Genomic DNA, 21509 nt, shown 5'->3' with positions numbered 1-21509 from the left:
TTCACTTGAAGAGCTGAGGTGGTGGGGTGCTGGTCCCTGGTACCAGCAGTGGGCACTGGTTGATTCAGCTGCACTTCTGCACAATATCTTTATGGCTTCATAAATTAATCTCAAGTTCTACACTTGAACACCATTAGGCCCTGCTGATCATGCCCAACAGCTTGCTCCCAGGGCATCTGCCTCCTTTGCCATACATTAACTACAGCTGTGAGTGTCACCAAATCAGAAGAGTGAGATAAGATTTCAGGTAGTTACAGAAAGAAAAAAATCTGACATGAACATGAAGGAATAAACATGGATGACTTAGTGCTTAGTTGATGAACAAAGATGAAGGAGAGGAGGGTACAGGGTAGACGTAAGACTAGTGAAAAAATGTGTGTAACAGGGAAATGCCTATGTATAGGGTGTTCAGAAAAGCTGGAGAAAAGAGGGATTTAGGTGGACAATATCTACATAAATGATGCCATTAAGTATAAAATGAGAAGACAGAACACTACCCCATGCAGGAGGCAAAGGAGCAAGTAAGGTCAAAACCAAGAGGAAAGTGCCCTGGTAATTAACACAAAGGAAGCAAGGATACTGGTGCATCACTACTGTGAACTAGTCCCCAGAAAAGTCAAGTGTGGGGGCAACTAAGGACTAGAGGAGAGATTAAAGGAGTGTGACAGGAGAAAAGGGGTTAAACTGATGTGGGAATCTGAAACTACCAAAATGGAAGAGTCTCAATTCTGAATAGAGAGGAGGAGTAACTGAGGACCTGGACCATTCTCAGTGTGGATAGAATCCTGAATGTTTTCATAATCAAGGTAGAAGGGGTCAGGACTGTCCAGATGAATGCATATTAGTCAGCTATGATCATGACACTGTTTAGGTTACAGTACTGGGGAGAAAGGTAATACAAAAGAAAGATGATTAGGTTTTTAGTACTATGGATTATGCTGAAATATGGGAGAAGGTCAACCATCAGTTAACGATCTATAGCAAACTAAAGATGTAAATCTGTATGAACAAACAAATAATGGATTACACAGGACTGTGGAGAAGGGTTTGAGGAAGAACCAGAAGGTTCATACAGCTATACAGGAAAATGAGGCTAGCGATTAAGGCAATTGATTGTACAAAAAAGAGGTAGAAGTGAGAAGGTGGAAACTTGGAGAAACACTATAAGGAAAACAAGATGGGATTTGACAAGAGGAGCCAAAAAAAGGGATAAAAGTATTTTAGTTAGCAGAAAGGAGGAAGCAAGAGATAGACCTTGCCATACTGAGCAAGATGGGAGAGACATCACAGATGTCTGGGAAAAAGCAGAAGTATTGAATGATTACTTCAGTCTTCACAGATGAATGCAAAAAGCAGATGCCATTCTGGTTTGGATGTGGGGCAAATTAGAGACAGCAGTGGAAAGAGACCAAATGGGGGTTTGGTAAAGAAGGAACTGGGATCAGGGATCAAATGGGCTGATTTCCAGGTTCATCAGGAATCTGGCCAGTGTGCTTGTAGATTGTTGACATATCACTGCCTATGGCAGAAGTGCCTGAGGGCTGGAAGTCAACAAGTGTGGTAACCCATACAAGGGCAGCAGAAATAATCTCAGGAACTACAGGCCTTTCAACTTAGCAACAGTATGATAGGGAAGTCATAGAGAGAATCTTTGGCAGAAAGGCTGATTACTTTCCTAGATGGCAACAATTTCCAGGATCAGTCAGCATGGTGTTACACCAGAATAAGCTGTCAATCAAACTTGATTCAGACTTACAACTGGGTCACAAGAGACGTTAATGGAGGAGCACCAGTACATGTGGTGTAACTAGACTTCTCCAAGGCTTTGGACTATGTCTCAAACATGCAGCTGCTATAAGCCCTGTAGAGATTTTTGGTTGTACCAAGACAATGGATAGCTACATGCTTCAAGAGTAAGATACAGACAGTTGTGATGAGATGGGAAATGTTAGAAATAATAAAAAGGACTAGTGGAGTGTTGTTTAGGTCAAATACCACTCAATTACTCTTCATTGCACTTGTTTTAGAGGTACTTGAATAACAAAGAAAGTACAATTGTGTAGATAACTTACCATAATGGTAGATGTTTGAACAGGGGATGGAGGGAGGGTATAGGTTCATAGGTTCATAGGTGTTTACTAGGTTAATGACCAAAAGGGCTTGTTTAAGCCTAGCCATGCACCTCAAATTTCTGACCATTTCTGATACCCCTGATAAGTGTAAGCAGGGGCTCAGGAGATGAAACACTTACAAGCAAGGGCCTGGGAAATTAACCATTTACAGGTTGCCTGTGTCCATTAGAGAAACAGGTGCCAACCCAGGGATGAATTTCCTGTTCCCCATCCAATTATCCAAGTTACATTAAATTGGGTTAGGGAGAAACTCTGCTTCACATGGATGGGGAGCTTGCACTAGAGACGGGGTAGTCTCTGGAATACATCTGTCCAGCAGGTCCTGTTTATATCACAGTCAAGGTTTAGAATGGGTAGTTCTGGTGCTGTTTGTTTTGTGGATATGCAGGAGGTCCATCAGAGTGGGGTCTGACAATGTCCTGTATGCCAGGTTTAGATCTCCCCTCAACAGCCTGTAGGACACAGAATACAGGAATATGGCCTTGAGGCAGTCTGCATATGAAATTTTACTTACGCCCTGTATTCTTTTAGTGAGGAACCTCTGTGGACATTCCATTTGTTGATATGCCTGGTTAGGTGCATACCAAAGGGGGCATTGTACTAAATGACAGGTCTGATAAATGCCAAATACAGTGAAATAATGACTTCCTTAGACCTAGATGCCATACCTTTGTTTATAAGTTGCACAACATAGAATGATTTCCTCACGACTGTAGATGCGTGATTGTCAAAGGCTAGATCACTGTCTATGTATGTCCTTAAGCTCCTGACTATTGGGTCATCTCTAAGGGATTGTTGTCAATATGATAGTTACCAGGGGTGGATGACTTCCTGAAGGATACTATTATGCATTTCTTGGTATTTAGTTTTAGTCCATGGCTTTGATACCAGTTGTTTGTCTGTGTCAACCCTTCATGGAGAACATTTGTATTGATGTGAGATTCAATGACAGTGACTAACTTACAATCATCTGCAAATTTAGTCAGCCAGAGATCATTAGCATTGGCCTTGGCCTTGAATTCACAGAAGTATATGCCAAAAAGGAGCAGTCCAAGGACTGATCCCTGAGGGACTCCACTTGTGACTGGCCTCTTTATAGAGGTGGACTCTCCATTTCTGACTTCCTGGGCCCTGTCTGTGAGCCAGTTGGCTATCCACTGGGTAACATACAGGTTTGTATCTAACCTCTTGAGTTTGTCAACATTGCCCAAGTGGAGTATTGTGTCAAATGCCTTTGCCAGGTGTGAACAATTTTGCCCTCGTCCATTACTTTGGTGACCTTCTCAAAGAAGACCACCAGGTTGAATAGGCATAACCTGCCCTTGATGAAACCAAACTGGGCTGGGTTCAGTATCTGGAGGTTTACTATATCATTACTGATTATTTCCATGATAATTCTTTCTATGGCTTTGCATATAAGACTAGTGAGACTTATGGGTCTCTAGTTTCCAGGATCCGTAGATGGCCCATCTTTGTGAAAAGGAATGACTGTTGCAGTTCTCCATTCATGAGGCATGAACCCTGTTTGTAGGCTACAGTTGAATAGCAATTCCATATGGCTTGATAGGTCATGTTTCATGCTATTTAGAAGGTATCCTGAGATATTGTCTGAGCCTATTGATGCAGTGTTCTTGGTCTTAGAGACAGCATTAATGAACTGTACCCTAGCGATAGTAAGGGGAGTTATATTTGATGGTATTTCCTGAGAGAAGGTTGAGGAGGAGAAAAGGGAAAAGTTGGAGCTGAATTTGTTGGCCAGTAGGTTTGCTATATCTTCTGGCTCAGTATAAGTGGCTCCATTTACAAAGAGGTCTGCACATAATTGTGTATTCCCTTTGAGGCTGTGGACATAGCTAAAGAATGCCTTGTGGCTGTCCTTGTCCTGTGCAAATTTAGCTTTGGTAGACTTTATTTGTCCTCTGAGTTGTTTGTTTAGCTTGGTGAGAGTGCTTTTATCCTGCTGGATGCTGCACCTCTTAATTTCTGCCATGGTTTTCTTCCTTCTGTTACACAGCCTATTGATTTTGTGATTCCACCAGGGTGGCTTGTTTTTTTAAGTTAGTTCTGTACTTCTTTCTGATGAGTACAACTACCTCTTTGCAACTGTTAACATGTTTGTATATTGTTTCTGTGAACAGTTCTGCATAGGCAGCAGTGTTGGTTGGTATATTGACAACCTGGTCCATGGAGTTTATGTTTACAAAAGCCAGAAATTTCTGTGCCTGTACGTTTGGTGTCATGTAGGATTCGCGGTTAATAGTAGGGTGTGATGTCACTCCTCTGGGACAGTATTCAAGGAGCCTCCATCCTCTCCACTGACACCAGTGAGGGACGTTCACTTGTAACAGAAATAGATACACACAGTATTTCCAGATGCAGCTCTCTGCACCAAGCATAATTTCCATTAAGAACAGTGGGGCTGGGTTTTTCTCTCTCTCTCTCTCTCTCCAGGCCCCAAATAAAGCTCCCCACTTATACAGCTCTAGAGTTGAGTCCTCATCTGAGTGTTCCAAGCCAAGTCCTCCACCACCCTCTCTGTGAAACCAGTGCTCTGTGTCCCTGCTCCAAGTAGGTGGCACACACCCTTTGACATTTGAATTTCACACACACACACATACACACACACACACACACACACACACACACACACACACACACACACACACACACACACACACACGTGTTGCCATACACACATGTAGAGCTTTGCTAAGATGTGTTATAGCATCTGGAAGCTATAAAACCATTTCAAAAACATCCACCCTTCCAGGGTAGAAATTAGTTCACTAACACTCACATTACAGTAGGATTCCTAGTCTTGGCTGTCATAGGTTCATAGGTTCATACTAGGCTATCTGCCCTGGGGCATTTATAAGCCTAGCCCGATTGTGTTTGGCTTACGCCACCCCTTGATTTGAGTATACTGTGCCCTTTTTAAAGTTTAGTTTACTGTGCCTCTGTCTAATAGTGACACGGAAGTAATCCCCGGGACAAACCTATGATCCCCCATCCACTCATCAAGATTCTTCTTGAAGAGAGTCAGTGAGGTGCTCTGCCTAACATGAATTGGAATTCTATTCCAGAGCGAAGGGAGCCTCTGGGTTATGAATCTATCCCTCCAGCATGTTCTATTTATTTCTGTGCTGAGGTTCAAGTCCCTCGAGCGCGTGGCTCTAAGGGATTTAGATTTACTGAGGTGGAGCATGTCCATTAATTCTGGGTTGGACATAGCTTTATATGTCAGGCATAGATTGCCTCGAAGTAGGCGGTATGCAACTGAGTAGAGCTGGAGTTTTTTTAACCGAGCAGCATATGGCATCTGTTTGAGTCCCTTGATCCTCCTGGTGAGGTACTTTTGGGGTCTTTCTAATTGCTGCAGGTGTCGGGTAAGGTACATCCCAAAGGGGGCATTGTATTCTATGATGGGCCTGATGAGGGATGAATAAAGGGGCACGATTACCTCTCTTGATCTAGATGTGAATCCTTTCATGATGAGGTGGGCTATGTAGAAGGTCTTTCTAACCACTTTGGCAATGTGGTTGTCAAAGGAGAGATTGCTATCAACTTGGGTCCCCAGATCCCTAATTACTTTCTCTGTACTTAATGGGTTACCACCTATGTGGTAATTTGTGGGCATTGTTTTTGCCAAAGGGTATGACTATACACTTTTTGGCATTTAGCTTTAGACCATGGCTCTGGCACCAGTTATCCGTCTCTGCAAGACCTTTTTGAAGGATGTTTGTGTCAGCTGGAGAGTCGATTATGGTGCCCAGTTTGCAGTCATCTGCGAACTTGGTGAGCCATAGTACTCCCACGTTGGCCTGTACCTCAGAAAAGTAAATACCGAACAAGAGAGGTCCCAGGACAGAACCTTGTGGGACGCCACTTGTGACCGGTTTCGAGTCTGACATGGCTCCAGCAACTCTGACTCTGTGGGTTCTGTCTTTGAGCCAGTTTGCGACCCATCTTGTGACATAGGCGTTTATATTTAGGCTGGATAGCTTATCTATGATGCCCGAGTGGGGTATTGTGTCAAATGCCTTTGCGAGGTCCAGATAGGCTGTGTGGACTACCTTCCCTTCATCTATGGCCTTGGTGACTGTTTCAAAGAAGTCGACCAGGTTCAAAAGGCAGGATCTGCCCTTGACGAAGCCAAATTGGGTAGGATCTAGTGTCTGTAGGTCCCCAATGTCTTTGTTTATGAGTTCCATGATGATCCTCTCCATAGCCTTGCAGACTAGGCTAGTCAGGCTTATGGGGCGATAGTTTCCAGGGTCCCTAGAGGCGCCAACTTTGTGGAGTGGGACCACTGTTGCTGTACGCCATTTTTTGGGCACATATCCTGTAGTGAGGCTGAGATTGTACAGCAGTTTTACTTGAGGGATTAGTTCTTCTTGGAGTTCATGTAGGACGCAACCCGGGACGCCATCTGGTCCCATGGAAGCAGTGTTTTTTGCTTTGTAGAGGGCGGCCTTCACCTGAGCATCAGAGATGTTTGGGAGGCTGCAGTCTGCCGGGATAGATACTTGCTCTTTTCTGGGGGAGGGGGTGGAGAAGTTTGCACTGAACCTGTCTGCCAGGATATTGGCGATGTCTGTGGGTTCAGTGTATTTTTTGTCATTTAGAATCAACTCAGAACAAGTCTGGGAGTTGTACCCCAGGTTCCTAACATAACTGAAAAAAGCCTTATGATTGTCTTTAGTGTCCTGTGCAATTTTTCTCTCGAAGCTGGCCTTGGAGGATTTTATGATGGATCGTAATTTTTTGCTAGTACTGATCAGAGATTCCTTCCCTTTTAGGGATTTTGCTCTATCATGTAGTAGCTTCCTCCTTCTGTTGTACAGTTTATTTATGGCTGGGGTCCACCAGACTGGACGCCTGCCTTTGGATGATTGGGTCTTGTTTTTTTTTTTGGGATAGCATGATCCATGCATTCCTGGAGATGTCCGTAGAATGCGTTTATATAAGATTCTGCAGTTTGGGCCGTAGTTTCCACTGGCCCTGGGGCCTTGAAGGATTCCACTTCGGTTTTGAGAAGTGTGAAGTTCGCTTTTGAGAAGTATTTCACTGTGGTTTTCTGGGCTGGGGGTGGGGTCGGGATGTGGATATCCAGTGAAATTAATTTATGGTCTGATCTTACCAATGAGAGATATACTTCTGGTATGGAGCATAGAGTCCCCATGTTGGTAATGATCAGGTCTAGTATGTTTTCCCCTCTTGTGGGAGTGGTGACTAGTTGTTCCATAGCATTTGAGTTTATAAATTCCAGGAACCTTTGGGCTAAGGTGCTGGGGCTTGAGTAATGCTCCCAGTCTATGTTTGGGTAGTTTAAGTTGCCCAATATAATGGTGTTCGGAGAGATCTTCATGTTCTCCAATGTTTTCAGGAAAGCCGAGTGGGATTCCTGACATTGAGAGGGTGGTCTGTAGGATGCTATAAACTGAAAAGCAGTCTTGCCCACTGTCAGTTGCACATGGATGGTCTCCGATACTTCGTACAATGCCACTAACCTGGAGGTGTGGATATCCTTGATAAATATGGAAACTCCCCCTCCTTTTGTGGTTCGGTCTGGGTTTTGGGGCCGAAAAGCATGATATGAGGTATAACCTGGTAGTGCTGGAGTGCTCTCTGGAGCCTTGAACCAGGTTTCTGTCACTGCACAGATATCGATGTTCTCCATACTGAGGAGAGCTTTGAGTGTGTGCATCTTGAGGTTAAGACTTCTGGCATTTAGCAGCATTACCCTTAGTTTCTTGTTCCTTATGCTGTCTATGGAAGTGGGTTTGACTTTTGAGCCTTGCCTAAAAAAGGCACTATGGGGGTGGCAAGAGCCTTTGCCAATATCCGAAAGCCCAGGGGTGACAGGTGCAAGCCGTCCCTAGCGAAGCAACGTGGCTTGTCGAGCATGTCATCCCAGGCTGACAGACACTGGATCCCCTTTGAATGACACCAAAATTTTAGCCAATTGTTAAAATCGATCATTTTGTCTTTATACTGTGGCATCATTCTAGGTGAGGGTAAGGTGCTGCTCAAGGTCAGGGTCATACTGGCCTGGGCTACATGATCAGAGAGTTCCTCTATGTCTCTTTTCATGTAGTCAAGGGAGGTACGTCTCAGGTCATTCACGCCAGCATGTACAATGACTGAGTCATATTTGTATTTGCTTTGGAGTGACCTGAGTGCTTGCGTTATGTGGCGGATCCTAGCGCCTGACAGGCAGCTCACTGTGACCTTCTCTTTATTCAGCCTGGTGAGCGGGACGTCAGTGTGTCTGACAATAGAGTCACCTATTACAAGAGTATCAGGTGTGTTATTCAGCCTTAAGGGCATTTTGTCTCTGGCTGCAATCAGACCCATGAAATACAAGCTTTATGGCTTAAAAAAGGTAATTTAAATTCAGACTATTTTTCAAAGAGAGCTGGACTGAGATTAACCTCTTTTCTTCCAGTATCCTCTGTTACAATATATTCATTTCAACAATTACAATACAGTCTGACTTACAGGGGTATTTCTTTTCTGTCCAGCAGAACCCACTGTTGCTACATTTTTAACACAAGCAACTTTATACATCAGTTTGATATACAAATGACATATAATTTCTTACAAGACTCTAGCTAGCTATGCTGGCATATGTTACAGATCCACTTCCCTACTAGTCCTGGCATAGCTGGACAAACTTCACATCATCATAAGGGGTAATTAAAGTCACTCATGAATATGGTACTGGAGTGGATGGTGAGTGTTTCTAATAAGCTTATATACGTGGTATGGGTTTCTGGTGTCATAGAGAGGGACCTAGAGCTTGCAAGGAAGTGGTATTGAATTTTACCTATGGTGATTTGAACATGGAGTAGCTCAAGTGCATTGTCCTGTTTGACCAGCCTTGGGGTATATTTATTTTTGATATAAATTGAGACACCTCCACCTTTAGTTCCTGTTTTTGTAGCAGCTGTTCTAAATGTGTGGAAGGCATTATAACGTTTCACTGTTGGTGTGCTGTCCGAGGCTTTAAACCATGTCTCAGTGACAGCACAGACATCAGCATTCTTTAGGGTGAAGAGAGATTCTAGGGAGTGGAGTTTTTTGTTTAGACTCCTAGCATTGAGCAGTAATACCTTTAGATTTTCTTGGCTTTGATTTGCTATGTTGGAATTGCTTTCAGTTTGACCTTGCCTAAAAAAGGCACTATGGAGGAAGACAGTGTTTTAGCTAATATTCAAAAGCCTAGATGGGAGAGGTGCAGACCATCCCTGGCAAAGCAGCGTGGTCTGTTGACCATCTCCTTCCATGCTGACAAATATTGCACCCCCTTAAAATGACACCAGAAACTGAGCCAATTATTAAAGTCAGTCATCTTTTGTTTGTTTTGTGGCATCATCCTTGGAGAAGGTAAAATGCTGCTCAATGCTAGGCTCATGCCAGCCTGGGACACATATTCCAATATCTCCATGATGTTTCTCTTCATATAGACTTGGGAGGTATGTCTCAGGTCATTTACACCCACATGGACTATGACTGAATCATACTGGTGCTTGTGGTCCAATGACTTGAGTGTGTGCATAATGTGATGGATCTTATCCCCTGATAAGCAACTGACTGTGACTATCTCCTTACTCAGTCTTGTGAAAGGGGCATCAGTGTATCTCACAATGGAGTTTCCAATGACTAGAATGGTGGATTCTGTGGTGGCTTGCCTTATGTGCTTCAAAGTAGAGGCTCCATGAGATGTGGCTATATGTGTTGATGCAGGTGTTGTTTTGAAAGAGTGCATTTGGGGTTGCTGACAGTGTTTGTTATGTATACTTCATCTAGGAGGTCTTTGGGGTTTAGGAAGGTTACATTTAAGTGCCTCAGCATATCTGAGTCTTTATGTTTGCTTTGAGTTGTATGTGATGGGTGCAGTGTGTGTACTCCTGATAGCCTTATTGACATTAGGAGTACTTTTATGTGAGAGCTTTGTCTCCAGTGACATTGTGTAAATACATCTCTCACATACCATATCAGTTTGTTTGAGAATTACCTCATTGCCAGTAAACATGAGGCAATTTCTACATTACTTCAGGATGCCCATATCCACCAAGCTGGTAACAGAGATAGTGGGAAAGTTCATATCCATGGCAACAGAACTCTTTATTGATTAGATAGTTGGAGTGATAATATAAAGCAATGTCAGAAGTATCCAGTTTGCAAATCTGGGGACAGTGCTTGTCATTGCAAATTAGTTGTCCTGTGTGTAATTAGGTATTGGTGAAATTTCAGTCATGCTTTTACAGGAACAATGTCACTCAAGGTATCTGTGTCTATGCAGGGCACTGCCAAACACTTGAGGAGAAAAGTATACCCTGCTATTTTATGGAGGATGTATTTCGACAGATATTCTGAAGTTAGTCAACGAATCAAGCAGCATTTACTGTAAACAAAGAATTAGCTTGTCAAGAATGATGAAAAGAGGAGAGTCACATCAATGGCTACTGCCTGGCTACTACTAGTGCTGGTCTCACCGCATCTTCACTCTGCTGGGATACAATGATCCTTTGCTTCTTCTCTCACCAGAAACAAAACATTAGTAGCAATCCCAAGATGAGAAGCAGGCCACAGCCTGTTTGGTGGTCCACAGTCTTGTCCTAAATGATGCAAGGGTCTGTAGGCTTGTTGTAGTCTTTTCCTGGTAGATGCCTAGAATAGCAACCATACCAATCAGGAAAGTCAAGCACAGGAACTCACTGCCTAACTAGAAACAGTCAGAAATCAATACACTGTGCTTCATCTCTCACCAAGAGCAGCATATAAGCACAAATCCCACATTGTCACCTATGAAGCAGTTATTAGGCTTTCCAGTGATCAGCATTCTCCAGGAAATAATGTTCCTTTGCTCCTTGTCTCACTAGGAAAAAAACAGAAGCACTAATCCAAAGATGACTACTGACAGACAGAATGTGGGCTCTCCAATAATTGGTGGTCTTGCAATAGATGTTGCATATTTTAAAGGAAAGATGGAAAAAATGGGTTAATATCCTAAGCACTGCAGCAGGCACTAAGCAGTTAGATATGAAAGAGAGGGTAACGTAAGCTTTATATGTCTAACTGCAGAGCCACTAGTTTTAAAAGAGCAAGATAAATTGAAAGGAGGTGGGCACTTTGTATTTTGGTTGTATGGAATACAGTGGAATGGCCAATAAATTTAAGTAGTTGAAGGGGTGTGATTTCACAAAATAATAATTTTGTGGTTACTCACAACAGCGAATGAAAGGAGAGAGGGAAGGAGATATGTGGTCAAATTAACATAAAGGGCATGCAGCTAGAAAGACTGTTGAGTTTAAGAACACAGGGTGGGAGGGTGAGAAAAAATTTCTGTGTGACTCACAAGAGACACAGATGTGGTCTCTTTCCTAGTTTTAATATGCAATTAAAAGCAGAATACAAGAAAACAAATCACAATATACAAAACAGAAGAATGCAATAAAGTAATACAAAATATAAGAAAGCAAAAGCAAGTTGTGGCAGAGTCTGAGTGAGCTTTTCCAGTAAAGCCTGATTATAACGAGTCAAGTGCATTTGAAATTTCTAGTTAATCTTCCTAAAGGACTACACTACTTGTTGTATGACCATGGTAGAACTCAAATCTACAATCTTCTGATTCAAAGTCAGATGCCTTATCCATTAAACCGCATGTATTGTATTGCAATAGTTATCAATTTGAGCATCTTCCATTATAACAGGTTACCTAACAATTGTACTATGTTCTTCATGACATTATTATTGCAGTATTCTTAATATCTGGGAATTTTCTTACAAAGGCTTCACCAGTCCCACCAGCCTTCTAAAGCTCTGAATCCTTCCTCTGTAAGTCGTATATATACCTTAGGCACATGCCAGCATAGTGGTATAAGAAGTACATACCTTCATGCTTTTTCAGAGCTTTCTTGCCACTTTCATTTATGCAGACAACCACTAGCATCACAAACAGTTTCTGCATTTCATCAGTTACAATCTGTATCCTGTTAAGGATTCTTTCTTACTGTACTATGCAAAGTGTACATTATTTCTCTTGTGTGCCAAAAAAAAAAAAAAAGGAAAGTCCAAATTTGGGAGTCAAACACCTAATCGTGATTACCACAATAGCTGTTTAATTCATCCTGGGGCAGAACATAATGTTAAAATATATCAGAATTGTCAAGGCTTGACTCCTAAAATTCTTAGACGTCACCACAGGACTCTTGGCTAATATCTGGAAAATAAGAGGTTATCCTTGTTGGTGCATGCAGCTACATCATCTGTCACTTTGCCTTCATTGATTGACTCCCCCAGCTAAAAAGACGTGAAGCCATAAACCACCAAAAGTGGCAGATAATTTGGAATAGACCTCAACTTCCTCTTCTCAGTTAAAAATGGATAAACCTGGTGAGGGTTTTTTCAGATTCTGAACCATCTATCAATATGTCCTGGACCCTCTTGCATTTCACATGTGGAGTCCATTACGACTAAGGACAAGGAAACATCTGTTGCTACTGACTGCAAACATGACTCTTCTCCCATCAACTGTCCAAAAGGAAGTTCCCATGAATCTAGAGTTACAATAACAGAATGTGAATGGTGTGGTCACCAAGTTCTTATAAAAGAAGAGATGGAAGGTTATAGAGTAAAGTCCATCCCTCAGCACATAACCTCAGGCAGGCATCCCACATGCAATGCAGAAAAAGACAAAATACACGTCCCCTCCCTCTACTCCTAGACAAATCTTTTCCTAGAAAAATCTTCCTCAAAGTACTCAGGGTGACTGGTTTACTTTTCTCAAGAACTGTTAATGGTTAGTCAAACCTTACAGCTAGGACAAACTACTTATTCTCCTGTTCCTACTGAAAAAGGGAGTCTACCTCAGATGAAGAGGACCATTTTGAAGGGGGCTTGGATTATACCTCTCAGCCCCTTCTTTTTCTGACTATGAGTCTTTCCTCTGACTCTCCTAATGAGGAAGCTCTTTTGGTGAGACTATTTTTAAGATGAAAGAGTTTTTAAGTGAGAAGGGAGTGACAATTCTGACCCTAAAGGGATATTTTGACCTTCTCTATATGGATGTTCCTATATATGTGGCTATTTCCCACCCCCATACTTGGAATCATAGAAGATACCTTTTTAGCTGCTTCTTCAACCTAACATTCCCAATCTCCAGCTCATAAACGGCCGGATAAATTTTAAAGGGTACAAGATTTGCACAATATCCTTATAAAACACAGTTGCTGACCCTACTATTATTTCTGTGAACTTGGAGGGAAAAAATGAGTCCCTGCTCCTAATTCTTTTTAGAATTTAAAAATGCTTGCTTACATGTTACCATCCACAAGAGTCACAGAAAATGTTTATGATTCTCTGTTTTGGGCTTGCACTGTCAGTTTACTTCTTTGTTCTTTGGGATTTCTATAACACCAAGAGTATTTACCAAGTGCTTGGTTCTGGTTATAGCCCTTTGCAGGCTCTGAGGGATTCACATATATCTTTACCTGCATGATTTACTAATTGAAGAAGGTTCTATTTCAGAAATACTAAAGGCTTTGGAGTTCTAACTGAACTTTCTCCAAAATCTAGGATTCATTCTCAGCATAAAGAAATTTGTCATCCCGTCCTCCAGAGTGGTCTTCCTAGGTTGTCTAATAGGTATATTATAGATAGCCTTTCTTCTTTCTGACAAAAACAGCAACATACACAAGCTACTTTCTAAATCTGGCAAAACAGAAAACTGCCTCAGCCAGAGAATTTCTAAAAGCTCTGGGGATGATAGTTTCAGCTCTTCTCATGGTTCCTTATGCAAGGCTTCAAATAAACAAAATCTGGTGGGAACTGAGGTATTGTGGGCTAAGCACCGGAACTCTTTCAGTCTGAAACTTCCAGTTATTGCTTGTCTAGTTCAGGACATACCCTGGTGGATTAAGCAGGTAGACACCTATCTGGGAGTTCCCTTTGTACAACCTCCATAAATACAGATCATTGCAACAGATGCCTCACACTTTTCATGGACAGCTTGCTCCCTTGAAACCAAGGTTCAAGGTATATGGGGGGCCTCTTGTACAAGAAAATTCAAATCAGTATCAAGGAGATTATAGCCCTAATTAATAGTCTCAAAGCTCTTCACCAACTGTGGACACCTGCATCTGTATAGGTAGGTGACAGGCAATACTACAGTTATGTGGTACAAGAAAAACCAAGACAATACAAAGTCTTACACCCTTTGTAGATTTGCCTTGATAACTTTGAAAGTGTCCATTTCACACAGTTTCTTTCTACAAACAGTTTACAGCTTCTCCCACCTAAACACAGCGACAGACTAAGCAGGTCCAGAAAAGGCCCTCACTAATGGATGTTAAACAGAGGTTTTCTTTCAGCTTATACTTCAATTCAGAGTTCCTCAAATAGACTAGTTCACATCAATACAAAGCAAGCAACTAAGTCAATCTTGCTCTAGAACTCCTTTCTAACAATCATTGGCAATAGATTTTGATATCCTGGAAAGGGATGTTCCTGTATTCTTTTCCACCCTTTCCTCTGATTCCTGATGGGATTCCATAGATAAGAAGGTAAACTCTGAGAATACTGCTGCTTACCCCTTTCTAGCCAATACAACATTGTCTCTCTCTTCTGAAGGACCAGAGAGGCTTATTGTCTCCTGTTGTGAAGTAAATGTAATGTAATATGTAACACTGAGCCACAGAGCACCAGAAATGAAGCAGATAATGCCTAAGTTATACAGTATGTAGACAAGACAGCATATGTCAAAGGGAAGGGAAGATAGTACAATGACTGTGGAGGGAAATCCATTAATAAAGAGCAAAGAATACAGGATTACAGAGTCACTGCAGAGGGCGATCGGAATGGAAGAGGTGTGAGTGAATGTAAAAGTCTTAGGCTACAGCCCACAGGGAAGATAAAATAAGAAGGAATTCAAAAAAGAAAAGGTGGTGTGAGTGAAGAAGTATAATGTAGTTGCAGTGCTGTCTCAGTGGTCATAGTATGAATGGGCCTCCCACTATCTAGTAGCATCATACGTCAGACCTTACTGGGTATCATGCAACAACAACTGCCGAGGCAGCTGCTTAAAAAAGAAAGCTATAAATGTAGTCATTTAATTTTGTACTTTCTGGTTCAGAGATGATGGTTTTAACAAATGACTGGCATTTAGTGTAAATGAGACTTATTGAGACTCAGTAAGCTCATCTTGAGTAGCCTTCTTTCCTGAACCCTGCCTCTAAAACTAATTTACAAATTTCTAAAAACAAGGCATTAAATGGATGTGGTAGCTTAACTTGATAAAAATTGTTTAGGATAGATAGCATAAATACCAAGAAGTGCAGGGAAGCAAATTATTCTTGGGCCATAAAGTTGAGCATATGAACTATAGCAAAGAAAACAAATAGAAGAGATCAGTGAAAAATGTATTCATCAGATGCTAGGAGAGGCTGGGAAAAACAAACAAAAGTGAAGCAAGTGCGACCTTGGAATGATAACAACCAAGCCAGATTAGCAAAAGTAAACAGGGAGCTCTGCACTGTGCAGTGAGCAGAGGGTGTGGACAAATTTCATCAGATTTATAGGGGTAAAGAGAGTAAAGGAAAGGATAAAGATTTTACAAGAAAAAAACATTGCTTTCTAAATTATAATTCTGCTCACTCTTCAAAAGAAGTGTGGTTGTATCAGAGACTGACATCAAGACAGTTTCAGGAGCATTTCTGAAATGAAGTAGACAGTCTTATCCAAATACAAGACCCAAAAACATTTCATAGGATAAAGACAAAGGTACTGGAACAGAATATGATGTTCTCAAGTGCACTGACAGAACAGGCAGTTATCTAATGTTCATACTATAAAAATCCTGCCGTCTACTAGTCACCGGTATTCCAGATAGTATGCTTGACTGACTACTCTGAGCTTTGTATAATGCACTCATTCCTATCACTTATCAGGCCATTAATGCTTCACTTTCTGCTACTAGTGGAAAGGGCATACGCAAACAAACATACATGCACATAAAAGCACACTTGCACTGTCGCTCACAGGCATACATTCTTGCATAGATTTAGTGGCACTGCATACTGATGCAATTATTTTGGGTTTTATGTCCGCATTGTCGTGTTAACAAACAAGAATGGTTACTAACTACCATTTTATGTCATTCTGTTTTGATGTTACCACATCCCTCCATCTCTATCAGAACAGAGGAATGGGGGAGAAAGAAAACTGCTTCTTTCTTCACTTCTTAACACTCAGTAAATATAAATTAAGGCAAGAATAGCTGAGAATGTTATAAGCTGTTGAAGGTTTCATGACACACCTCAGAACCACTAAATGAATAATTACAAGCATTAGAACACAGAATGTAGAAATCTGAAACAGAGCTAATGAAATAGAGTGCACAACGTAATGAATGTTTTAAGACAATAAATCTGTATGAATATTAAATGTGCTCTCCTTCTCAAAAATTCAGCCTAAATGCCATAAAATTCCAAGTCAGAGTCAGTGCCATCAGGGCATGGATTGTAGCATTTGCTCATACTTTTTCTTTCATTTTTAACTCTTCCTATAAGTAAAGCACCAAACCAGGCCTTACACTTTTTCCCCCCACATCCTGGCATTGAGGTACATGCCCCAGTGGGATCCATGTTACTGGACTAAATACCAGTCATATCACAGGACTCTGCTAAATATCTAGATAATGCTATGTCTTTCATTTATACTTCAGACCTTCCCAGAAGACTGAATTGTCGCTCGTCTCTTTCCTCACAGCCACCCTGCTTGTAAAATTCTTTAGGAGATGGTACCCCACAAAACTTTAAAAGTTCAACCTGATAGATTTGATGGTGTTGCCTGTTTGACTCTTGCTAAAGGTGCTAGTTTGCTGCTAAAATAAAAGAAGGCTATATCTATTGTACTGTGGCTACCACTAAATGGCTAAGCTGCTTTGCTGGTAATTGCTGATGATATGAGTCTTCTCAGAAGTCCTCAGAACTGTTTATACATCTATATCATGCCTGGAACATGATGTTGGTGGTAACTTGGGTCTTTTCAAAGCTTACAGAGCTGCTTGAATGTCTACATACTGCATGCAAAGTGTCCATTAGCCCACATCCTCAGTTTATTATATCACAATATCTTAATAAATTCCCAATTACATTTTTAATACATAAATGTTGTTACTTGGGACTGTGGTCCCACAGCAGATACGTAATGCTTTAATCTGAAATGGTCTGCGGGTACTGACCTATTCCAGCACTACTTTCCTTCTACACAAGGTATTTATATTTCACTAAAACTACTTGGAAGTTCTCTGCAAAATTAGTAGCCATTACTAAGTAATGTAAAAGTATCCCATCATAGTTGCATTGTTAAGCAGTAGATTATGCCTGGCTTACAGTGTACTTAGACATTGTATTATTAGCAAAAACAAGCTAGAATGGAGAAATGTTTCTTATTTATTTATTTCTACACAAAGTGTACATAAAGGTGTTCTCTAGCTGGGTGCTTGTACACATATGTGGAAGTCTCATATGTGCAATAATACAAGCATGTGCTACACTTCCTCCTTCCTTACTTAAGATCCCATGAGGAGGGGGATAATAATGCTTACTAATTTATGCAGTGGTTCAGTAATTAACACATTATGATGATATGACTGACCTTATCTTATTTCATTGGCCATCCTTCCAAAACCAACTCCTCTCCTATTTATTCAGTTTTGCCTTCCAGTTTCATCATCCAAAATCAACTTCCCCACTGAACCCTTTCATTGGATGGCACTATCCCACCCTTAGAGATGTCAAAAACAACAAGGAGCCTCAATTCTTAATGGGTATGCCCTGTGTGAAGATTGGGAGAAAATAGATGAAGGCTGTCAGCCTAGCCAGATAGAATTTTGGAGATAATTCTGTCATCTGTACATATTAATGTAAACCACAGGCTTATTGTCTTAAATGGTAAAAACAGTGTTATATGTAGAATTGAAAAAAATGTAACAACAGTGCACTCTGCTGACCAAGTAAAGCATGTTGTGACCCTTTGATGTAAACATGGCTCCAGTCAGTCTAGATGAAGAAATCCTGCCTATTGTTTTAAGGTCAGAGTTAATGGCCAGAATTTGCATGCATAAATGTCCTTTATTGCTCTGGTTTCTGCCCAGAGGTGAAGAATGTGAATGTAGTTTCTGTTAGCCTGGGAACCCAGGGAAGTGTAAAGAAGGATTTAATGTAACCCAGGGAAGTGTGAAGAATGATGTAATATGAACCAGGATTGTGATTTTAAAAACAGACAGAATCAGAGAGCATTAAGCATTTTTGTCTTGACCATCCAGCTCATCAGCACTGTCTTGCTCTATATGTAAGTTTATCTTAGACTTGTTTTCTCTTAGAAATAGCTAGAAACTAGAAAGATTAGACTAAGTGTTTTTCTGTGATGTTAGAACTGTACTACTGAATTATTTTAAGCATTTCTCTGTGATCTCTGAACTTTTGACTAGCACTGTGTAGTAAAAAGTATTGTCTTGTGTTTTGACTTTTTGTTATTAAACATTTTTAAACCCTTTTCAACTGTGGCTGTTTTTGTGGAGATAATTTAAGCTCTTTAGAGTACTTGCATGCCTTTAGTAAAATTGTACAAAGCCACTTCAATAGCGTTAGTCCTGGGCTATACTACCAATTGGATAATAATGTTGCACATTAATAATCGGGCACCCTTTTAAGCACCTTTGAGTAGCTGATAAATATTAGTGGGTGGTGGCAGCTGGTACTACTGTATAGTCTGGGGAAAAGGGGCACAACTGGAGAACCTGTGCCAGCCTTCCCCAGGAGTGTCTGTGTGGTTGTATAAACTCTTCTCAAAGTGTGTGTGTGTGTGTGTGTGTGTGTGTGTGTGTGTGTGTGTGTGTGTGTGTGTGTGTGTGTGTGTGTGTGTGTGTGTGTGAGCCAGCTACTTGGGCAGGAACACAAAGCACTGGTTGGACAGAGAGGGTGCTGGAGGTTTTAGCTTGCACACTAGGCTGAGATCTGGACCCTATAGCTGTGCCAATGGGGAGTCTTACTGGGGACCTGGAGAGCAAGGGAGTGACCAGCCCCTTACTGACTGTGATCTCTATGTGCTCTTAAGGGAAATTGCACTTTACTGTGTGTATTTGTTATCCTTTCCTCCTATATGAGATGCCCCTCACTGGCGTTAGTGGTGAGGATTGAGGCTCCTTGATTGCTGGGCCAGGGAACAGGTATCACATATTAATTGTTTGGCAGTGGTGGGATATCCACACCACATATTAATTGGTTGGCAAATACTAATTGGCTTGTAGTGGTGTGGGTAGAGTGAATTCCTGTAGCTTTTGTACAGTGAGCTCTGAAGGTGTTTTGTACTCTAAATCACCCATGCAGTGAATACTCATAGTTCAGATCACAATTGTTTTATTTTTTTGGTAGCTTAGTAGGTCAGGGTGAGCAGGCAGCATGTCAGCAGAGGAGTATGGAAAGATGACAATGAGCCAGCTGGCAGTGATGTGGCAGGCTATGGGACTGGTGCATGGAAACCTGAATAAGGCAGACCTGATTATAGCCTTGGTTACAGCTGCAGAAGAAAACTGCAACCAGGAGAACAATCAGACTGGCAGTGGAGATATAATACCCTCAGAGAATAGACAGCTCAACCTTTCTGCAGAGGACTTAAAAATCCATCTGGAGCTAAACAGACTTGAGATGGAGGCCAGGCGTTTGGCGATAGAAGCAGCTGAGAGACTGAAGAGTCTACAGGCTGAGGAGAATGAGAAACTGCTATGCCTGGAAGTAAAGGAAAAGGAGAGGCAAAGGAAGCATGAGAGGGAAATGCTGACTCTTCGCCAGAGTCATGGAGGTAACTGGACCCCAGAAGCACAAAAGGTCAGTAAATTTCTTCTGCAGTTTAAAGAAGGAGATAATTTTGATTGTTTCATTCATATGTTTGAGAGGGTATGCAAACAGTATGGTGTTGACCAAAGGCTCTGGGTACAGTTCCTGACCCCCTTACTCCATGGTAAAGCTGTAACTGTTTTGTCAAAAATGTCTGACATTGCATGTTTTGATTATACTGCTGTTAAAAATCACTTGTTTGAATTGTTTAAGCTAACACTTGAAATGTATAGGAAATGTTTTGTGAGCATAGATGCAAGGCAGATGAAAGTGTGTGTGAATATGTTGCTGAACTGAGCACTTATTTCCATAGGTGGGTGAGTGGATGTCAGGTCAACACTTTTGAAGGGCTGACAGACCTTTTGGTGAGGGAACAAGCCCTTAGCACTTTGCCTGAGGACATGAGGATCTGGTTAGCTGATAGACAATGTGCCACTTCAGATGAGTTGGGGAAGAAGGGAGACCTATACCTGGCAAGTAGGACAGCCCTGCACAGGAAAGGGATACCCAGTACTGCTTATGGGCCTAAAGGAACCCATGGTAGGCAGCACAGACTGCCCCAACAGAATCTGCCAGTAGCAGGGGAAGCCACTAGTCCAGGTACACGTCCAGGAGCTAGGGTTAAATGTTTTGAATGTAACAAGTGGGGCCATGTGGCATACAGGTGTCCATGGAGGCAAGGTGGGGAGCAAAAGGTGTGGGAGCCAGTAAGTGGGAAAGACAAAATGCCAATAGTAGGTTGTCATGGGACAACAAGGGTACCAAACTACCAGAGGTTATATCCTATTGTAGTGAATGGCAAAGAGGCAATTGCCAAGAGAGACACAGCCTCTGATATAACCATTGTAAAGCCTGCAATGGTTACAGAGGAGCACTACTTGCCTGGGCAGTCTACTCCAGTCAGAGCTTTAGGAGGGATCCTATTCCAAATACCTTTGGCTAGGGTTCACCTTGACTGGGATGGTGGAAAAGGAAGCCAGCAAGTAGATGCGTTTGAGGCTATACCTGCAGATGTCCTTATTGGGAATGATTTTGATAGTGCAGTACCCTGTGCTTGTGCAGTTACATGCAGTCAGGTTGGAGACAAGCAGGTAAATCTGGTAGCCAGGGGGAGACCCAGGCAGATTGCATACTTGCAGCCAGGACTGGTGAGGTGGTTACTTCAGGGAGGGAGCTACCAGCAGCGAGACTGAAGGTGAGCCACAGCTGCTTGGGGGTACTGATGGTCCCTTGGACAGAATGACTGCAAAGGTAGAGGTGAGTAGTAGTACCCAGGCTGACAGTGAGGCACCACTGTCAGAGGATGCCAGACTTCCTGTGGAAGGGGAGCTGGGAAGGGTTACAAGGGGAGAGTTGAGACAGGCTCAGCTCTGAGATACTACATTGCAAGGCCTGAATCAGGTAGCTAGGGAGGCACCTGATTCTCAAGGAAAGGGGGAATCTGTATACTGGGACAAAGGGTTACTATACACAG

At 41.9% G+C, this 21509-nt stretch overlaps 1 protein-coding gene across 1 annotated transcript in view; it reads left to right on the top strand.

Annotated features, from left to right (window-relative positions):
* The window catches only part of ANXA13 (annexin A13), a 293708-nt gene that overhangs the window by 245939 nt on the left and 26260 nt on the right, over positions 1-21509 (top strand). The window lies entirely within an intron of this gene.

The sequence above is a fragment of the Protopterus annectens genome, chromosome 3.part1 (genome assembly GCF_019279795.1).
Source record: "Protopterus annectens isolate FY-2018-M chromosome 3.part1, PAN1.0, whole genome shotgun sequence".
Lineage (NCBI taxonomy): Eukaryota > Metazoa > Chordata > Ceratodontiformes > Protopteridae > Protopterus > Protopterus annectens.
This window is presented reverse-complemented; position numbering and strand designations above follow the sequence as displayed.